This window comes from Pseudopipra pipra, chromosome Z (assembly GCF_036250125.1).
Source record: "Pseudopipra pipra isolate bDixPip1 chromosome Z, bDixPip1.hap1, whole genome shotgun sequence".
Lineage (NCBI taxonomy): Eukaryota > Metazoa > Chordata > Aves > Passeriformes > Pipridae > Pseudopipra > Pseudopipra pipra.
This window is the reverse complement of record NC_087581.1, coordinates 23,674,537-23,696,874: the sequence shown is the minus strand read 5'-3', so window position 1 is coordinate 23,696,874 and position 22,338 is coordinate 23,674,537. Positions and strand designations below refer to the sequence as shown.

Here is a 22,338-nt window from a genome sequence, read left to right as displayed (position 1 = left end):
ATGCTTCACCGGATAAAATTTCTGTGACCAGTTGTCCCTGGTAAAACAGCCAGCAACAAGTCTAATGCAGCAATGTGTCTTGCAACGAGATTTTGTTATGACCACCTGTCCATGCTAGTGATTTTACAACTAAAAATATGCAGAAAGAGGACAAAAATCTAAATGGCACATTGTTGTTCTTGATATTTACGGGATATTTGCAAGAAAAAACATCCTTTGTGGGAATTAAAATAGGAAACACTGATATGCATAATTAAATTTTAACAATCAACCCTAATAAAAAGCAAAATAGTAAAAAGAATTACTCAAGTGATTGATGCAGACCTGGCACACCCCAATTCTATTAATACAGCAAGATGACTGGTAAGCCTGAAGTGCTCTTTCAACACTACTTCAATCAACTTGCCAGCTCGAGCCCTTCTCTTGCTCTGGCATCCATGCCTAGTCCAATAGCCAGAGTGGTGATGCTGCTGCCATGGGAAGAACAGTGCTGGTGGGTACTGTGGGAACTTGGTTGTGACCATTCCTCTTGTACAGCAGGATGTCCTGCTTCCCTCTGAAGAGGTGGGTTGGAATTGGAGGGGAGGTAGTGAAAACCATCATCCGTTCTGATAGCAAGATTTATTGATCCTTGAGAATATTGCATTTTACAGTGATCTGCCTTTTCCAGTTAATGCAACTTGAATCTGAACCTCGAAAATTTATGATGGCTTTATAGATCAATACAAGGCTGCCCAGAAGCACATTATTTATGCAGTGATGGAAAAAAGGAGAAAAGACAAGGTTAGGTGTTTCAGCTTCAGAGCAAAGAACAATAAATACGCTTTGGAGACGAAGCCTAAATTTGCTATGAAGTGATCCAGCTGTTTGAGTCATCAAGAAGAGATCACAAAATATCCCATAGCCTATAAGTAATCTTGTTTAACTGACTCAAAGTCAAAAACTTTGAGTGAGGACAACACTGTCACAACACCCTTAAAGAAAAAAAAAAGAAAATAAGATCTCATCTTTTTCATGCAGGGCCAGAAAAAATCTATGTGGCTTTCCAAAGGGAGACAAGCACTGTCCCTAATAGCACAGCTGGGTTCTGAGAATGCATTTTCCACACAAATATGCAGTTTACATTTAGAAACTCTGTCTGCTACTTAGACCTCAATATTTCTTTGCCAATGGGCCAGTCTAGGTGACTTGTCTAAGTCTCTACCAGACCTCCCTTCATCTCCAAGGCTGTAGCTCAGGATCTGAGAGGCAAGGACACATGTCCCTTTAGGGCAAGTTATAACATAATTGTCTATTATGTTTTGTGGTGTTTGCTTTTTTAGGGGATGGGGTTTAGTTCAGAGCATTGCCCGAGATAGCCTGCTGAGGCAAATGAGAATTTGTATGAACAGCTAGAAGAGTTGTTGTAGATGTTGCCTTTCAGTACTTAAAAGGGTCTTATAAAAGGCTCTTATAAAAGGGTCTTATGAGCGTGGTGAAACATGGTAATAGGTTGGCCAGAGAAACATGAATGCTCCATCCCTGGAAGTGTTCAAGGCCAGGCTGGGTAGATCTCTCTCTTGTTTTTGTTTTGTTTGGTTGGGTTTTTTTCCCCAGAAATGTGTTCCAAACTTACTGTCACAGAATCTCAAAGCCCTCTGACTCCAAACCTTCAGACTTCAATAAAGGTGCTGTTGTTGTTCTGACCAGTACAAAGGTCATTGGAACTTGTATGAGCTTTCAATACTTGGCATGTAGCTAGCAGGACAGCCTAAGCACCATTTTGGTAGTCATATAAATAAAAGAAAGCTTGCGCCACTGACCTCTGGCCCATTTTTCATGCCCTTCACCACTCTTGAAGGCTGTGCCCATTTAGGGGAAGCCACCACAAGGTTTCATTTTGCTGCATCCAGAGGAATGAAGATATCCAACTCTGGTCTGTGTTGGGGGCAACATCACATGGCCTTGCCACTACGCATTTTCAGAACATTACCAGTAGGATGGTGGGCAGAAGGCAGAAGATTTGCTTAACTTGTGGTTGCCTTCTACAAATTACTTAATCCAGTGTCAGCTTCTATCTAACCAGGAAAAATTGTGCGGTCTCCTCAATGGTGCTCCCAGATAGAAACTCCAAGTCTGTGTGTGAAGAGGCTTTTTCTAGGGAAATATCTGCAGTAACAGCACATGGGTACACAAGTAGTCTCATGTCCATTCCATCCTCTTCCTTCTAAATACTTCCCCTTGTCAGGGGCACTGGTGCAGAGCTCAACCTGCTCCTCTCTGAACACAACATGCACACATTTCTTAAACTGAGAGCATCCTTCAGGCTGCTGGGAAACAATGCAGATGTAAGATCCTGAGTGGTTGGTGTTTAATGAATTGCTGAAATAAAAGAAAAATGGCTTTTTGCCTCTGTTTTGTAACATGCCATGTCTCAGCACTGCGATTTGGACCTTGCTGCCAAACACTGCTGAGTTCTGGAACTCACCCAGTCCCTATTTGGCTTCTGGAAGACCTTCATGCAAGCACTTGGGATCCACTGAGGAGACCTGTGAGATACGTGAGCAGTACAGATATAAAGGAAAGGAGAGAAATGCTTTTAAAAGAGTCAACAAAAAATGTATTATGGAAGCAGCGAGAAGGTCATTCCTAACCAGCTTTTGTTTTTATTTTGTTAAGTGAAATGTGCTTGCCAATCCAAAGGAAAGTTAGGGTCCTCTAGAATAAGCTAATTTCAGGCAGTTTATAGTTTTCTATCACTTCTTCCCTGATACAGCTGCACTGGATTGCAAAGCACTTCACAGATGCCAAGCCCCTGTGAATCAACCCTTTTGCCTGGCAGTCTGCAAACAAATGCGTTTATTTTCAATAAAGGTCATAAGTTAAAGGGAAGCAGGAGAGCTATGAAATGAAAATGTATTCTAGCTGAAACACTGTGACAGAAACAATATAGAGCAGATATTGGTAATGCAATATAAACATTGGATGCAAGCCCAGTAACAAATCTAGAAAAACACCATTTCAGCTAGCAAAACCCTGAAAGAAGAACTGGAACTATGAAAAAGGGTTTTAAGCCTGTCAGCCTCTGTTTTGCCCCAATGGTTTGAAATTGTAGCAGCAGGGAGTCTTGTTTACAAAAGACATCTTTCATCTCCATGCTGCCAGGGACTGTGAAAGGCACCACGCACTCATTTTTTTTCCATGGCCACTTTGAACAGTGAAGCAAATCAGAAGGGAAGGTGTAGCAAGGGCCTTTATGAAAATAAGGGGTGAAATGATGTGGGATAATAGGTAGTGAGCTTAAAATGGGCTTGCAGGCCACCCTCTACAGAGCCAGACCTGCCACATTTGTTGCTGCTTTGTGCTGGAGGGGCATTTCCCCAGGGAAATGTCACATGTACGTGTACGTGTGTGTGTGTGTGTGTGTGTGTGTGTGTGTGTGTGTGTGTGTGTGTGTGTGTGTGTGTGTGTGTGTGTGTGTGTGTGTGTGTCCCCTTGCTTTTCTTATTCAGCTTTCTCAGGAGTGGCCAACAGACAACAGCTGAAAGGCCCCAGTGAAGATCCTAATTGGCAGTCCCAATTTTAACTGGGGATGCTCACTTGCCAAGTTCGGAGTTTATTTAAAATTTGATCTAGAAGTTATTTGCTGTTGATTAGAGGTTATTTTCTGGTTATTAAAGGTTAAACACTACAAAGTGAGCATTTGGACTCAGCTGCAAAAGTTTAGTGTCAAATTATTAATTGCCCTTGGTTTGCAAAAGAATGTTGGCAAATCTTCAATTTTACTTCTCCAAATGAATGGTAATTGTTGTTTGCTGTGTTTCAGTTGGGATTAGTAACACTTTGTGCTTTCATCCAAAATCAACCTGAATTAGCTTCATTCTCTTGGTGATTAAATGATTGTCCAGTTTCAGAAGTGTCACCTATTGCTCATATATTGGATGAAAACAAAGCCTCCCTCTCTTCTTTTTTTTCCACATTTCTGAGTTTGAGCTGGTGAGTGGAAAAGGTCAGAATGCCAGCAAGATTCAAACCGATATCTAAGGTCACATGTACACATGCTGAATCTTCCTTTATATCTGCTTTCAGAATTAGCACTTCTGTAAGTATGCAAAGGCCAGCTAGAAGTATCTAACAATGAATGTATGAATTTGAATGAATGAATGAATGAATACCTCCTTATATGTCTATATGTTTCACATACAGTTTTAGAGGTAGGATTTTAAAAACTAGTACTGAAAATAGAACCCTAGGGCAGGCAGAAGTGGCAAGAGGACAAAAACAACTTAATGTGATGACTATAAAGAACTGCAGAGTTGTCATGAAACAATGTCTATGGTACTAAAGTTGACTTGCATCAGGGTGAGTGATAGCAAAATTACTATGGGTGGTTCTGTGTATAATAAATTTCAAGTTTTTAATGCTGTGTCAGTGATGGAATATACTATTACATGGCCAAAGGGGGATATGAACAGTGATTAAATCTTATGACCCTTCAAGCAAATTCAATATTAGAGTTGCAATGTGCCAAATCTGTCACTGAGTGTTATGCTAACTCCCATTGACTTTTGTGGCAGTTCCCTTTTCAAAGTGATGGCAAATGGCCAAGAGCTCTGAGGCAGGTGGCAGTGTTCCAAAAATACTAGAAATGGAAAAATAAGAAAATTTTTTTATCAAGCAACTTTAGGCATGTTGGGATTCAAATTGTGCTGCTATCTTTTAATGGGTCTTTGTGAGGGATACTCTAGGAAATACTTCAGTTTTAAGACTTCCCAGCAATGGAAAGTGAGCAAACCATTCTAGGAGATGACACTAAATAATTTGATGGAAAAAGAGACCAAGACATCAAATGTTAAGTACAATACTTCTGAAATGAGAGGGAGTGGCATCTAAGAAAATTTTAGAGTACAGGGCAGGCAATAGGAATCATTCTCCTGTTGCTGCATTCAGGCACTGTGTGAGAGCTGCCTGGGCAATGTCTGCTCTGAAGCCCTACAGTAGGAAAGCCCTTACCTTGCTGCTGCAACATGCTTAAGGTCCTCCCTTTTTATTATTTTGTTTTCAAAGGTTGTCCTGAGATGCTATTTATCTATTCATTTTGTTTCATGCAAGTAGGCCCTTCATTGCCTTGATTAGCTGATTTAGTAGAGGTCAGGTGCTCCTCACAGAGAATTTCATTACAGATCCACTGTGACTTGCAGTTTCCTGTTTTCTTGCATTGCTCCTGAGGGCTGTGTAGCTGATTATTTAAATGCCCTCTTATTAGCACACATTCTCTTCTGTTGAGCAAACAGACATAAGCTTTACTAAACATGAATTCTCTCTATATTTTGGTAATTACCGATTTGAAAGCATAGGCAACGAAAAGTAAGTTAAAAAGCTCATTTAGCAAAATGGGAATACTATAATAATAATTACAATATGAGAAGATGTTTGATCAGTTTTGAAAGTCCCTGATTGACTGAAAACAAATGTTTTTGTGCTTACAGTCTCCCTACAGTAAACATGCAAGGAAATAAATAGTGATTGGAATTTACACTGAAGACACTTGGAAGTGTCTAGTTAGGAAGGAGAAAAGGGAGGAGAGCAGAAAGTGGCACTGAGAGAATATGAAAGATGGACTGAACAAAAGTACAAAATCCACCACAGGCAGACAGAAGAAAACATCAGAGATGAGGAAGGTAGCACCTGACGCTTTCCTGCAGGCAGAGGCCTTCTAGTAGGCTGCTTAAGAAGAGGTGATCATCCCTGCAATCTATCACAGAGCTCATCTATTTATTTATATGCAAGCGATGAATTCTGCTCCTCTCTTGTTTTTAAGTGATGAACAAGGGGACCAGGTCCTAACTCTCACCTGAAATCCACACAGACCTCTGCAGGTATTGTGTTCCCTATAGTCTTTCAGATCTTGATATTTTTTCCCACCCTGGCTTTTAAATGAGATTTTTTTGGACATGGAAGACTACCTTCGGGAGAGAATAGGGGCAAGACATCCTCAATTGCTTATAACAGAAAAACTGGAAGCAGCATCTTTGTGACCTTACATTTTGCAGGACATTTGTAAAGCCAAAAGGGTTCTGTGGAGTGTAAATTAGCAGTCAAAAATATAGATCGGGCCATTTCTGAAATGTAATAATAAACATACTGGGATATGAGTTATTCAGCTCTGTGTTTTGCCTTCAAAATTCATAGCAAAGCATCATGTTTGCTTAAAAAACCCCTAAAGCTATGGGAGTCCAAATGGGGAGCTGGTATATCATGCACTCTTGAAGGCAATTCATTTTCACTGCCGATCAGCCCATGCAATTGGAAGAAAACCTGGGCTACCAAGTTTGGTATCTGCAGGACTGGGAGACTCTAATATGTTAGAGCTTAGAAGATGCTTCTCTGTGCTTGGAGAAGAATAGCCTTTATGAAAGCTTGGTGGGGTAACAGAGACATGTAGGTGTAAGAGCAGGAAATGGCTCTTCAGGGTAGGAAAAGAGCCTATTCAGAAGACTAGTTCAGAGTGTACTCTGGGAAACAACCCTTGAAAACAAAGGGGTCCAGGGGGGATGGACATGCTTCAAGAAGCAAGTCTTGAAAGCGCAGCAGCAGGCTGTCCCAGTCTGCTGAAAGACAAGCTGGCAGGGAAGACGGCCAGCCTGGATGAACAGGGAGATTTTAAAGGAAATTAGGGTAAAAAAGAGAGCTTATCCACTATGGAAAAAAGGGCTGGCTACTCAGGAAGAGTTTAGGAATATAGTTAGGTCATGTAGAAAGAAAATTAGAGAGACAAAGGCACAATTTGAACTCAATCTTGCCACTTCCGTTAAGGATAACAAAAAGTCTTTCTACGGATACATCAATAGCAAAAGGAGGGGCAAGGAAAACCTCCATTGTTTATTGGACACCAACAGGAACATAGTTATCAAAGATGAGGAAAAGTCTGAGGTACGTAACACCTTCTTTGCCTCAATGTTCAACAGTAAGACAGGTTGTCCTCAGAACAGCTGGCTTCTGGAGCTAGAGATAAGAAGCTGAATATACCCCTGTAATCCAGGAGGGAACAGGTAATGAATGACCTGCTGAGCCACTTGGATCCTCACAAGTCTATGGGACCAGATGGGATCCACCCAAGGGTGATGAGTGAGCTGGCAGAAGAGCTCACCAAGCCGCTCTCCATCATTTACCAGCAGTCCTGGCTCACTGGGGAGGTCCCAGATGATTGGAATTTGGCGAATGTCACGGCCATCCACAAAAAGGGCTGCAAGGAGGACCTGGGAAGCTACAGGCCTATCAGCCTGACATCAGTGCCTGGCAAGGTTATGAAGCAGATCATCCTCAGTGCAATCATACAGCACCTACAGGATGGACAAGGGATCAGACCCAGCCAACACAGGTTTAGGAGGGCAGGTCCTGTCTGACCAACTTGGTCTCCTTTTATGATCAGGTGACCCACCTGGTCATTGAGGGGAAGGCTGTGGATGTGTCTACCTGGACTTCAGCGAAGTCTGACACCGTCTCCCACAGCATATTCCTGAAAAAGCTGCAGCCCACAGCTTGGACAGGGGCACTCTGCGCTGGGTTAGGAACTGGCTGGAGGGCCAGGCCCAGAGAGTGGTGGTGAACGGTGCTGCATCCAGTTGGCAGCTGCTCACTAGTCAGGGATCAGTGTTGAGCCAAGTTCTGTTTAATATCTTTATCAATGATTTAGATGAGGGGATTGAGTCCACCATTAGCAAATTTGCAGATGACACTAAGCTGGGAGGGAGTGTGGATCAGCTGGAAGGCAGGAGGGCTCTGCAGAGGGACCTGGACAGGTTGGAGAGTTGGGCTGATTCCAACGGGATGAGGTTCAACAAGGCCAAGGGCTGGGTCCTGCCCTTTGGCCACAACAACCCCCTGCAGTGCTACAGGCTGAGCACAGAGTGTCTGGAGAGCAGCCAGGTAGGAAGGGACCTGGGAGTTTGGGTGGACAGGAAGCTGAACATGAGCCAGCAGTGTGCCCAGGTGGCCCAGAAGGCCAATGGCATCCTGGCCTGGATCAGGAACAGTGTGGCCAGCAGGACTACGGAAGTGATTGTTGGCCTGTACTCAGCACTGGTGAGGCCACACCTGGAGTACTGTGTCCAGTTCTGGGCCCCTCAGTTCAGGAAGGATATTGAGGTGCTGGAGCAGATCCAGAGAAGAGCAACAAGGCTGATGAAGGGACTGGAGCACAAGTCCTATGAGGAGAGGCTGAGGGAGCTGGGGTTGTTCAGCCTGGAGAAGAGGAGGCTCAGGGGAGACCTCATCACTCTCTACAACTACCTGAAAGGAGGTTGTAGCCAGGTGGGGGTTGGTCTCTTCTCCCAGGCAACAGCAGTAGGACAAGAGGCCCAAGTTTTAAGCTGTGCCAGGTGAAGTTTAGGTCAGATATTAGAAAGAAATTCTTTACAGAGAGGGTAATCAGGCATTGGAATGGACTGCCCAGGGAAGTGGTGGATTCTCCATCCCTGGAGGTTTTTAAGATGAGACTGGATGTGGCACTTAGTGCCATGGTCTAGTAACCATGGCTGTAGTGGATCAAGGGTTGGACTTGATGATCTCAGAGGTCCCTTCCAACCCAGCTGATTCTATGATTCTGTTCTATGCCTGCCTTTTATGTCCTATCTCCTGAGTTGTCACGACGCTCCACTCTAGGGACCTTCCTTTCTGGTAGACCCCTGGGGACAGTTTGGATTGGGGCAGTCCCCATGCTCCAAAATTACACGGTGGTATGAAATATTGATCACTGAAAATCCTTCCCCTTTAACTAAAACTACAAAAAACATGCAGGTTAGGAGGAGGCAGGTGGTGAGTTAAACTGTGCACAATCTACATGAACAGCTTCTCAGGTTGCCCTTGCTTTATTCTCCTCCTCATGCATCTATTTGTTTGGGGCAATTGTTTAATTCTATTATTGGTGGGAAAATGTTGCCCTTGAGTACTTCACAGTTCATCCTTTTGTAGGAAGAGCCAGGATCAGGCCGGAAAAGGACACTTTCGTCTGTCTGAAGAAGTCACTGTTGTTTTCTTTCAGATTTCTGCAGCATCCACCACAAAGCTGCTCACCCTGGAACTGAGCTAGTGGGTAACGACAAATGAGTAATGATAAAGTATATCTGAGTGTAGACAAAGCAAAACTGAATAATTTAACAAGAAAATACCTTTTTTCCCAAAGAAACTACACACTTCAAGCCAGGTGGAGAGTAAGTAAGGGTTTGTGACTTCTGCGTGGATGTGTCTCTGCTCTATATAGCACAATGTGCTGGTTTCTTACCTTAGGAAACCATATCTTCTTTATCCTGGCAGACTTTCTTGGAGACTGGGAAATTAAGATGTTTGTGACCTTGGTGTGGCTATGAAAGGAGACTGTACTTCACTGGGAATTTTTATTCCCCGTCCCCTTGCAGTATTTTGAGGGGACAGATTCTCTGAGCTTTCCCAGGACACTGGATGGGCAGCACCCACACACACATACACATTAGACTGGGAACTGGCCTCATGTCCCAAATAAACTCCAGGAAAACACTGTGTGGAGGTGTTACTCAGGCTTCCAAAGTCCCACTGATGCCCTGGGTGCACAGTCCAGGGAGTCCATAATATACAATATGTATCAGGCATCACTTCATCCTCATGCCCGATACTCTACTGTTGCCATTGCTGGAGCTTCAGCAGGGATCATGTGGGAGAAGAAAGGCTATTGTCCAGCTTTGCTGCAGCTGCAAGATGAACATAAGGGGGATCGACAGGAGGCTGCACAGCCACTGGGGTCTTCCATGCTCCCCGAGACGTGTGGGGCTAGTGTGCATGGATTGCACGCATGTGTGGTAACTCAAAGCATGTTTACATATCTCCCCCTCCTAAGCCTGTACAACAAAGGACACACCTGACCTCAGACACATAGCAACTCAGAGGGTGGAGAACAAGTGATATTCTTGAAAGGATGTGGAATAAAACATGTCTAATACAGAAGATCAATGTGCAGTGGAAAAAAGTTTGTATAGGACTGTTATTTTTCTTATCTTTAGAACAACACTGAAACTATGACAAATTAGTATACTGCATATACTTGCTTCTGAAGCTTTTTTGGTTTTGGGTTTTTGGGGTTTTTTTTTGGTTGGTTTCTTTTTTTTTTGTTTGTAAATAAGATGGTTTCTGTGCTACAGAAGCAACTTTGAAGTTAATCACACTGTATATATAAAAGGTTGGCACATGTTTCATTTTAATATGTTGTGCTATTCTATATTTACACCACTTCACATACAGGAGGCAGGATGCTGATCTTATTTCTACCAGTACAAATCCAGAATAACTCCACCAGCTTTGATGTCAACACATGGCACTGACAATCTGACAGTGCAGTGTGCCTATTTATTCACCAGCCATCACCTATTATTTGCTGTTCATATACTTTCTAATATACTACTTAAGAGAAGCGAGGCCATCCTAGTCAATCCTACGTCCTTGGGCCCAGGTTTTGCACATTCCAATGTCCTATACATGCAGCAGTACCACTGATGGGACCTCTGTGCCTACAGAGCTGCTCTGTCAGCTTCTCTGTGACAGCTGATTCTGGGTAGCATACCAAGCTGAGCTCCTCTACCCATACGAGGATCATCGGCCCTGTCTGCTGCGGGAGATGCAACCATCACCAGGGAAAAATCTTGCTGCAGTCCGACCTGCAGACTGTCGGGTGAGGGGTTTTTGGGGGGGCGGCTGTGCACAGAGACAAAATGGCATGGAGTAGAAAAGGTTCCTTAGCAAAGAAGAAGAGATTTTAACAGAGCAGACAGCTAAATGCATATTATCTTAGTTCAAAAGGCCATTCTTGTCTGAAGCCCTTAAATTCTGAAGAGCAGGGATCAGTCAGCTCTTCAGAAATCTCAAAGTCAGTTCAGAGCCCTCAAGACCCCTTTTAAAAGATCCTGGCAGATAGATTTTCTCTGCCCTGTATCCTGAACTTTTCTGAACCACTTGGGGCAGCTCCATGTAGTCTCAGAATAGCATCACAAAGTGGAAATTCGGCACTGTTTCTTATTTCATGAATAAGGATTTGACAAGTGATGTAGAAATTAGGATCAAATCCAGTCTCATCATGATTCTTTCATGAATTTTCTGACCTGACTGCTAGGAAACTTTGTCTGAGTGTGCAATTAAATAAGGCCTGCTCAAGGGATGGGATTAATAAATTAGCATAGACCAGTGCAATGCCTTTTAAAAGCAGTGTCCAGTCTCACATTGATCCGATTGGCTCTGGACAATAAGATAGTGGCAATATTTTTTCTGACAGAATCACAGAATATGCAGAATTGGAAGGGACTCACATGCATTACTGAATCCAAATCTTAGCCCTACACATGACCATCCCCAAGAGTCCCACCATGTGCCTGAGAGTATCATACAAACGCTTCTTGAACTCAGTCAGGCTTGGTGCTGTGAGCTGTTCCCTGGGGAACCTGTTCCAGTGCCCAACCACTCTCTGGGTGAAGAAACTTTTTCTAATATCCAACCTAAACCTCCCCCGCTTATCAAACCTGATTTCCTTTCATGACAAGGTAACCCACCTGGTTGATCAAGGGACAGAGCTTCAGTCCATTCCCTGGTGTCCTGTCACTGGTCACCACACAGAAGAGATCAGTGCCTGCCCCTCCTCTTCCCCTCAGGAGGAAGTTGTAGATTGAGATGATGTTTCCCCTCAGTCTCCTCCAGGCTGGATAGACAAAGTGACCTTTTGGGGGTCTGATGCCCCCCCCCCTCCCCAGGACATGGTTGGCCCTCCTGGCTGCCAGGGCACTGCTGACTCATATTGAACCAGGACCCCAGGTTCCTTTCTGTGGCACTGCTTCCAGCATCTCATTCCCCAGTCTGAACATACATTCACAGTTGCCCCATTCCAGTGCAGAATCCAGCACTTTCCCTTGTTGAACTTCATATGACTGGTGATTGACCAGCCCTCTGATTTAATGAGGTTTCTCTGCAGGGCCTCTCTGCCTTCAAGGGAGTCAACAGCTCCTCCCAGTTTTGTGTCACCTGCAAATTTCCTTAGTATCCCTTCCAGTCCTGCGTCCAGGTCATTTATGAAAATGTTGAAGAGCACATGGCCTAAGGTGGAACTCCACTAGTGACAGGTCATCAGTCTGATGTTACCCCATTCATTATTACCCTCTGTGCTCAAACCATGAGCCAATTGCTCACCCAACACATGATGTGTTTATCCAGCTGTGTGCTGGACATTTTGTCCAGAAGGATCCTGTGAGAGACAGTATTGAAAGCTTTACTGAAATCCAGAAAGATTATATCAACTGGCTTCCCTTTATGAACTAGGTGGGTCACCTTGTCATAAAAGGAAATTAGGTTTGGTAAGCAGAACTTTCCTCTCATGAAGCTGTGCTGGCTATGACTGATGTCACTGTCCTCTCTCAGTTGTTTTTCAGTACTTACCAGAATAATCTTCTCCCTAACTTCACCAGGCAGTGAAGTGAGACTGACAGGACTGTAGTTGCCAGGGTCCTCCTTCTTGCCCTTCTTGAAAACTGGGACAAAGTTCACCAGCTTCCAGTCAGCTTCCAGTCTGCATTTTCAAGACCACTCAAAAATCATGACATCAGCAAGCTCTTTGAGGCTTCTGGGATGAAACCCATCAGGCCCCATAGATACATAGGGATCCAGCTGGAGCAACACTTCCTGCACAATTTCAGGGTCAACTGGGAGCTGATCACTCTCACAGTCATGGTCCTCCAGCTCAGGGCACTGAGACCCCCTTGATCCATCATCCGTGTTGAAGACAGAGGCAAAAAAAGTGTTAAACACCTCTGGAAGAAAGACTGCTCCGTAATTTTACTCCTGGTGTTTCATACCAGTGCATCCAAATGTTTTCTGTTTCCTCCTGCATTTACTGAAAATAAAGGTTTTTCACGTAACTCAATAAATAAAAGATCTGGCCAGTATTTTGGAACTCAAACATTTAATTTATTTTCTACTACTTTAATCCAGAAGCATGGCACAGAAGCTGTACCTACTGTGTATCACTGTGTTACCACTGAGATATGCAGTCTGTGTGTTTGTGCTTTGAAAGAAAGCACGACTTCTTTGTAACGTTTTCCTTTTGTGGGTTAAAATACTAAAAATATTTTTAATGCATTTAAATATGAAAGGTAAACACTATTTATCAGTAAAACACAATGTGATCATCCATTTTGACAGCCAAGTGATGTATCTTATTTATAGGAAGGTCTCTGTATGCATCCAACGTGTTTTATTACTGCATTCCCAGCACTGCCAGCTGAGGCAGGAATGCGAACCCTAGGGAAATGAAGATATCTCAGTTTTGGCAAATCACTTGAAAGACTTTACTACACTGGTGCCGAGAAAGGAATCATACCATTGAAGAGTCTGTGTTAATAGGCTCCTTTTCATTGAAGGAAAACTAAGGCCTTAAAATAGTGATAAAAGAAATAAGGAAAAAGGACAAATACTACAGTCTCATCGGGGTTCAAATTTTTCATGAAAAATGAACAAATTGTCTGTCTTCTTTCTTCAAAGGGAAGAAATAAAGGTACCGATAAAGGCAGGAGTATGCAAATGTTCCTTTCCAGGACCTTAGATCATAAGGTGGGGGTGGAGGGTGGCTTATCACACTCTACAACTACCTGAAAGGAGGTTGTAGTGAGGTGGGTGACTATATCTTCTCCCAAGTAACAAGTAACAGGACAAGAGGAAATGGCCTCAAGTTGCACTAGGGGAGGTTTAGATTAGATACTAGGAAAAATTACTCCACTGAAAGGTTTGTTAAGCATTGGAACAGGCTGCCCAGAGCAGTGGATGAGTCACCATCCCTGGAGGTACTTAAGGTGTGAAGATGTAGCATTTAAGGAGGGACATGGTTTAGCTGTGGACTTTGCAGTATTGAATTAACAGTTGGACTTAATCATCCTAAAGGTCTTTTTCAACCTAACCAGTTCTATGATTCTATGATCATTCTATGTATTTTCCAGTTGCAGGTGTATTTTTCAGCAATTAGATGCAGACTATTGAATCATTATTCTGGATATCATTTGTCCCGATTACCAAATACTGTGCTTGGGCAAGTGATTATAGAGGTATACACTGGGTATCATGCTGGAAAATAGAAGTGAGCAAACATGCATTTAAAACAATACAGAAACCATCTTGGTCATTTATCTAGTAAAAAAACCATTTCAGTTAATGTCCCTTTGCAATGTGCCTGCCAAGCCATTTTCGTCTGAAGCAAAATAATTGCATTGATTACCATAGCATCACTCTTATTCTCACTAATGGACCTGGAAATAGCTCTGGTCCTCATCCACAGTTGTACTTACCCAAGCCTGCAATAACTGTTTCAGAAACACAAATCTTTTACGTCACCAAAGCTGATTCTTAGCTGAAAGTTAATTCATGAGAGAGACTGCTGTGCTTTGATTAGGAAAAAATAATACCTACTAACCTAAGAGTTAAAAATATTATTCCTTCTCTTTTGGGGATGAAGAGTCCATGACAATATGAAAAAAAAAAAAAGGCTCGCTCTTTCTTTCTGTTTAGTCTCATTCTCCTGTTTATTTTGGTGGAATTTAGCAGGTAGTTATCCTTTAAGTTCAAGATGCTACAGAAGCATTACAAAAGAGAGATATTTGGACCCAAAGAGACGGAATATTCCCCCGTGAAGGACCTGGGACTTTATGCACTTATTTTTTGGATGGGGTGAATACCTTTGAGACTTTCTAGAATGTTGAGTGATTGCATGTAATCCACAACTTCATCTGGAATATTCATCATCATAGAATGGTTGGGATTGGAAAGGACCTTAAAGATCAAGTTTAGTTCCAACCCTTCTGCCCTGGGCAGGGACACCTTTCACTAGACCAGTTTGCTCAAAGCCCAGTCCAGCCTGGCCTTGAACAATTCCTTGAACACATAGTCTTTATTGCTGCTGAGTAGCATATGGTGTCGTGCATGGGAAAGCTGTGCAGTGCCTCCTTAGGTACAGAGTGAGGGTCACATGCTGTTGTGGGGCTGTTCCATGTGAGATAGTCCAAGAGCAATGATATTGTTGTGTGCACTGTACAGGCTGTGTGCTTCATCAAGGAGATGTTATAGTGATTCTTTCTATTCTAGGTGCAATAATCTAAATAAAACCATTCAGACTAAAAGTGTTTGAGATCTGTGAAGATGCATAATACTGGGTTTCAGGGAATAATATAATAGTGTTGGGCTGGAATTTCTAAGACAGTTGGGGACTGTTGAAAATTAGAGAACAAACTATTTTCAGTAGTGCAAAAAATCATAAGAATTGTTCTAGCTTTAGAGGAAACAAGGAACAAACTTTACTCTCAGGTGCTGTGAATGTTCTTTGTCAAAGCCCACATAGATTGAATTACTGGGCAAGCCTCTTTTTATGGTGACCCTGATGTCATGATTGCATTGATTTTTCTCATGTGTTGAAATAAAAAGATAATATTCCTTTCTGGTAGTGACTATGAGGGAGCTATAAGCTCCTTGTAAGGCTTCTCAAAAAGCCTTTGTCCAAGTTCTGCCATGGAAAATTTAATTAAAAAAAATTACCATTTATTTTAATTTGTTAATCTTTAGTCTTTCCTCAAAATTTATGCTAATTATTTGGCTTTTGTTATTTCTGTATTTCTCTGAATGTAGTATTTCTGTTCTCACAGAAGACCTTACCCTTAAAGTTATCCTGACTTGTATTCTGCCAGCTTGACACTCTGCTATGTAACTGGTGGCTACTTGTCCAGTCTCAGACCAATAGGTGGTTGGTGATAAAATTTACCACTATTGTAGCACTTCTAAGAGTTTTTTACTAATGTTGAATTAAACTAATAGCACTGAAAATTTATGACATTTGAAAAATCCAAGGGAAAGGGCTAAAGAAATTTGCTTTGGCAGGAGAAAATCTGTAATCTGCAAAGTGTTTTTTCATTCGAAGTATAGGATAATGCGACTTTAATTATCATATAGGATACACCTAAATGCATTTACCTTAACAGTCAGTTTCACAGGGGCAGATATGTTATCTTTGTACGGAGATGGATTTTAAGTTGGTTCCTATGTGATAAATACAGTGCAGGAAAAGGAGCTGGGAGGCAACGATAATCTGTAGTTCAACTGTTCATATTTTTCAAGACTACAAAAGCAGTGACTCACTCTATTGCACCTCAGAAAAGGGCTTCCAGGCCATAAGTGGATGCTGACAGTAATCAGCAGTTGGTGGGTAGCTTCTGAGCATGCCTAGTGGAGAGGCTTATGTATTTCAAAGCACAGTTTCTATCTTAAGAGAAGGAGGAAGCTGAGTTGTGCTGCATCACTCTCCTTGCAATCTGTTCTGGCACAACTCCCCGTGCTATGTGAGGGAGTTCAGCCATTCTTCAGCACTGCCTTTGAGTAAGAGATAAGATTCAAAGGACCCAAAGGAGTCAAAACACTACAGCAGAAGAAGGTGAAAATATTTACATGTTTTAAGAAGGTGAGGGATAGAAATTTTGTTATATATAGCCTCCTGTTTTGTATGAGTCTGATGTTGGAATGCAATACTAACCTACTTTCATAACAAGGTACGTCAGAAGTCTCAAGGCCCCCCATTGCTCTAGTCCAGATAAAATGCAAGAAAAACAAACAATGCAAAGGAAACCTTAAATGCTGCTGTTTGAGACTAGAAACCTTTCTTGACTACATCAAAGAGACAACTCTCCATCTAGCTTAGCTGATTTTTAGCTTTGCTTTATCATCACTGCTGAGCCTTCAGTTGGATGAGCTCCTAGAGCTAAAAGCCTGAAACTTCCAGAGAAGGAGCACATTTGGCAGCAATTGCTGATGGTATAGCACCTTTCAGGGCTACTTGCTCCTAAGCAATCAAACTGGAAATTTCTTCAGAGCCAGGCAGTACAGACTGTGCTTGTCTTCTGCAGCCACCTGCAGAGCTCTACTTTTAAGGCAGCTTTTGAGCCCATCACACCAGCAAGGACAGTAGCACAGTGGAAAAATCTTCACTTGTCATCTTTTTTTTTCCACCCCATTCCCCATTTATGTTTCACAGAAAACTTCATGCATAGCATTTTTCCTTCGGCTTACAACAGCAAACTAAAACTTAAAGCAGGGGTTTTGCTGTGTTTGTCTGTGCTCTCTAGAGTTACACATTGTGGGGAACATTTTGATAATGAGAAGTCACACTCGGCTGGCAGCAGTACACTTATGGGCTGCGTTTCTTTTAAGCTGTCAGGGAAGCAAGAAGCAGCACAGCTATTCATGGCAAGGCTAAAGCTGCAGAAAGGATAGCTGTGATAGCTCCACTTATCTTGTACAGCTCTGCTCTTGGAAACACAGTTCATAAGGCTCCGGGGATGGTGTTACTATACAGATGATGCCCTATGCCACTTGCCCTTTCACTGCTGTCATCAACTTGCATGAATGAAGTTTGCCAAAAGATTTCTGCTAAATGTTTTTTCCAAGATGGAGCGCTTATTTGACATGTAAATACATGTTCAAACACTCTACTTATTAATTGTTACACAGAAGTTATTCAGGTTCCTGATTTCCCAAACCTCTTCCATAATTTTTTCTTTCACGAGATTGATTTAAATGATATGTTAATACTGTACATCGCCAACCTGTGTATGAGCTCACAACTCTATGCTTGCAGATCACATATTGATCAGTTACACCCATTTTTTGTTGTTGTTGTTTTGTTTTGGTTTTGTTGTTGTTGTTGTTGTTTTTATGACAGACCATATGGTCACAGGTGAGAATCCAAATGGCATCTTCTATCCCCAGGTGATTCCTCTGGTGTAATCCACCTGACCAGAGCATGCACAAGAGCAAGCCACTGTTAGACAGCCACCTAAACTGGTCTGCCACTCAGTCAGGGAAATGAAATTACCATTGGATGTTACAAATTCCCTTCTGTGTTACAGCAAATTGCAAAGACTTGTGGAATTTGAGCTGTCCTTCCAGCTGGGTTTCGAAAGGTGTGGGACTATCATGATCACAATGTCTGTCTGCCTGTCTGCCTGTAGACTTCCCTCCTTCCTCCCACCTGTGACTTAGGGACTTATGGACTGGTTTTAACCAAGTTGGAGACAATGCATGGCATCACAAACACAATTAAGCTCTTACACATATTACGAGCATTAGTGACAAATTAGAGCCCCATTTCATAGAAAGGAAGTAAAAACTGATAGTATATGGTGTTTGGCAGTAATCTCTGATATTATACAGTGTTTGGCAGTAACATGCGGCAAGCCTTTGGCTGTATGTGCAGCACTTGGCTATACTCAGTAGCTGACTCAGGTGGCAGTACCGCAGAAAACATAGCAAGGGAAAGCCACGCTCCTTTAGCGGTATTGAAATAAAAGAGGCAAAAAATGCCAGCAGGGGCTGAAATCACTCTTCTTAGAATATTTAGCATCCTGTAAAGAAAAGTGCCCACTCCCATGATCCTGTAAACAAGAAACTCCACTTTCATTTAACAACAGTTTCTAGCTTACTTGTTTTTTGAGCAAACCTTATAAATAAAATATCAACGTAATGATTATGGTTACCAAATACTATACATAGAAGTAATAATGAACTAAAAGACTAGGAATTTTGGGTCTAAAGACAGAAAGAATATTTTACTATGTTTAAGATTCATTTAACTGCACATTTAGAAACAGTATTTTTCTTAGATTTAGGCTGCTTTTGAGTTAGAAATGACAAAATTGAGTTACAACAGTGTGCTATCTGAAAACTGAAAGTGCTGAGAAGTGTACGCCTTTATAATTTTATGTCTTTCTTGAAGTGAGGGGCCCAAAAGTGAACACAGGATTCAAGGTGTGGCCTCATCAGTGCCAAGGATAGGGGGATGATCCCTTCTCTAGTCCTGCTGGCCACACTGTTTCTGATACAAGACAGGATGCCATGGGCCTTCATGGCCACCTGGGCACACTCCTGGTACATATTCAGCTGCTGTTGACAAGCACCCCGTGGTTCTTTTTCATTAGGTATCTTTCCAGCCACTCTGCCCCAAGCCTGTAGCACCGTCTGGGGTTGTAGTGACCCAAGAACAGTTCCTGACAATTCATCTTGTTGAACCTCATACCATTGGCTTCGGCCCATTGATCCAGCCTGCCCAGACCCCTCTGCAGAGTCTTCCTATGCTCCAGCAGGCCAACACTCTTGCCCAAGTTTATGTACTCTGCAAATTCAGTCCCCTCATCCAGATTGTCAATAACAATATTACACAGAACTGGCGCTCATACTGAGCCCTGGGTAACACCACTGGGGACTGGCTGTCAGCTGGATGTAACTCCATTCACCACCACACTCTGGGCCCAGCCATCCTGACAGTTTTTTACACAGCACATAGTGTGCCCATCCATGCCATGAGCAGCCAGTTTCTGCACGAGAATGCTGTGGGAAATGCATTCAAGAAAAAAATCTTGATTCACTATACATTCCTCTGTGGATCCATGGCATACCTATTATTGATCAGTTACTTAGTCTGTGTTCATTTACACCTGAATAATGTATTTACACAACTACAAGAACAAAAGAGATTTGAGAGTATAAAGCAGGGAAACAACAGTGTTGTCAGTGGGAATTGTTAGATGCATGATCTTTTCTGCCTTTTAGTCTATATAACTAAAATATGTGTTGGCTTATGCACAGACAGGGTGGTTTTTTTCAGTAGGTGTCTCCAGTAAGATTCCTCTGCCTACAGGAAGCCAACGGGAAAACTCCACTTAAAAAAAGATTATGTTTTAAATACAGGTATGGGTCTCTGGCTTCAGGAGCACATCTTTCAAAATCTATTCTCATGCTCCTGGAGTTTGACACAGGTATGACTTGCATCAGTTTATAGCAATGTTTTTAAAAATCATGGTACTTTTTACACTGACAAAAGCACAGTAAATCCCCTTAGCACAAACATATCTACGGGTGTTCACACACATACTTGTGTTTGCAGATACCATTTTCATCATCCTGTGCATGAGGCTCAGAGAACCAGAGCAAGTGTCAAGCTGAGATTGCAGACAAGGGTGATCTCCTCACAAATCTGCTGACTCCTACCTCATTGAGGAGAGTAGGCAAACCCATGGGACAACAGGCTGATCAGCAGGGGTCCCAGGACTGGACACCGTTGGGAACACTGTGCCTGGAACCCAAAACCTTACGTTAAGCAGGTGAATTGCTCCCAGGAAGTAAAACTGAAGTAGTTCGGTGTTTGTGGCTGTGCCTCAATACCAACTGTATTATCCTGAGACTGGGTATGAATTAAACTTTGTACATACAGTCTGAAATTTATTAAAGTTGTATTGTGTACAATACAACATTAATAAATTACAATATGTAACTATATTAGGACTAGCCAGCAGGACTCTCAGGATAGAAATAATGAATAAAAATGATGCAATGAGGATGAAAGACTTTCCCACAAACCCTATGGGTATTTTTTAAAGATAGTTTGTTGAAAAGCTGATCCAAAGTGATCAGGAAATAGATGATGAACCTATGCAGGGTAAGGAACAGAAAACTGCCAAGACAAAACCTTACCATGTAAAAAGTTACTAATTTGCAAGACTTGTTTGGAAGCTCTTTCAGGAATTAGACAGCTTGTCTAGAGTCTTTCCTCTTCTTTTATATACTGCTCTGTTCTTATCATCTGGATGATCAATACATTGTTTTACGGAATCTACCATATCCACCCTCAGCCACAGACTCACAAAGGGAATAACGTCAATACGGGACACAGTCAGGCCTCCTGGCTGAGAACAATCACTGCTCTCATTTAGCACTTAGCATAAAAATGGGAAAAGAGCAAGATGGGTTTTCTGAAAGGGGTAATATCAAAAGGAGAAGCTGAGCTGCAGCTATTTGCATAACCACCTTTAATTTATAAAACATTTCCATTCCAATTTTAGTTAGAAATATTTTTAAAGAAAATAAACCTCATTTTTTTAACTGGTGCATAGAATTTTGTGTTAATGCATTTTCAGAATTTGCATTCTGAAATGTTGAAAAAGTAGTAAAAAATGATGTTCCAGAGGCAACACTCAAGGCAAAACTGCTTAAAGGCCCTTGAGTTAATAAGAGCAGAAAACCAATTTTTCTTCAAACACCTTATTGGACAGTTAAGTTTAGGAGAAACTCAGCAATAAAACGACTGAACAAGTGACAAAGTATTCATTCTCTTCAGTTGGGTTTCCTTTACACAGTGTCCTGATTTCAGTCAGGACAGAGTTAATTTTTGCAGTTGCCAGGAGGGGGCATGGCCAGAACCCAGAGGTTATTCTATACCACCTCACATCATTGTCGGGGGCAGGGGAAGGGAGTATCTTCCAGGGAGAAGGGGTTCCTTTGTTTGAGTAAGCTTGGCATAAGAAGCAGTGGGGTAACGCCAGTTCCAAGCCAGAGGGAGTGGTTGTGTTAATGGCAGTTCTGAGCCACAGGGAGCAGCTGGGATATCGTGGCTGAGGTCGGGTCAGGCTCCGAGTGAGGATTTTGCATGAGTCACTCTCTCTTTTGTACACTTCTGTTATTAATATTGTTGCTGTTACTGTTTGCTTTCTTATCTTGTTGTTGTCACTGTTCTTTTTCTTATTTCATTACTGTTTCCAGTAAATTGTTCTTATCTCAACTGGTGGTCTTTACCTGTTGTGCCTCCAATTCTCCTTTCTAGCTCACTGCAAGGGGAGGAGGACCAAGCAAATAGCAGCATGGTTTGGAGAGCCCCAGCGGAAGCGCTAAATTGGGGAGTACCATTCCTAAATCATGACACGCACGAATGATGAATATTCCGTATCTTCTAAGAAACAATGAGATGTCATTAGTTGAGCAACCAAAACTACTTTAGCCTTTGCCAAAACTAACAACTCAGTTACTTTCCATGTACAATACAAATTTTTAACATTATAAGCTTAAGTTATTATTATTTTTAAGTTATTGTTTTTTTAAGCACCTAATCTAGTGTCCTGAATGGTTCAGCAACCTCAGTCTCCACTGCAACAAGTGGAGGAAAAGGGATGCTCCCACAGAGTGCTCCTCACAGCACTCCAATTAGCCTTCTGCTCTGAACACTATCTCATTCCCTCCTGACAATACAAGTAGCAGACAGAAATTTCCTTCCTAACCAAGAAACCCAAGGTAGGTGTCTTTCTTAGACAACTTGACTGTTCCCAATACTCATGGTGCAGTTTTCAAACTTAACTTGGAATGGCTATTGTTGGGAAATCCTGATATAATTGTTACCTAATGCACATGTATCACTGTTAAGTAGTAATACTCAAGGACAGACCATCATGTTCTTAAGGTTGCAATAAAGACAAGAGATGCAGCTATTGTGGTCTG

The 22,338-nt window shown here is 42.2% G+C and overlaps 1 long non-coding RNA gene across 1 annotated transcript in view; it reads right to left on the bottom strand.

Annotated features, from left to right (window-relative positions):
* LOC135406703 (uncharacterized) overlaps nt 1–22,338 on the bottom strand; it is a 41,408-nt gene that overhangs the window by 5,159 nt on the left and 13,911 nt on the right. The window contains exon 4 of the long non-coding RNA XR_010426430.1: nt 19,962–20,146. This is a non-coding gene — a long non-coding RNA (uncharacterized LOC135406703). The remainder of the gene's footprint in view (nt 1–19,961; nt 20,147–22,338) is intronic.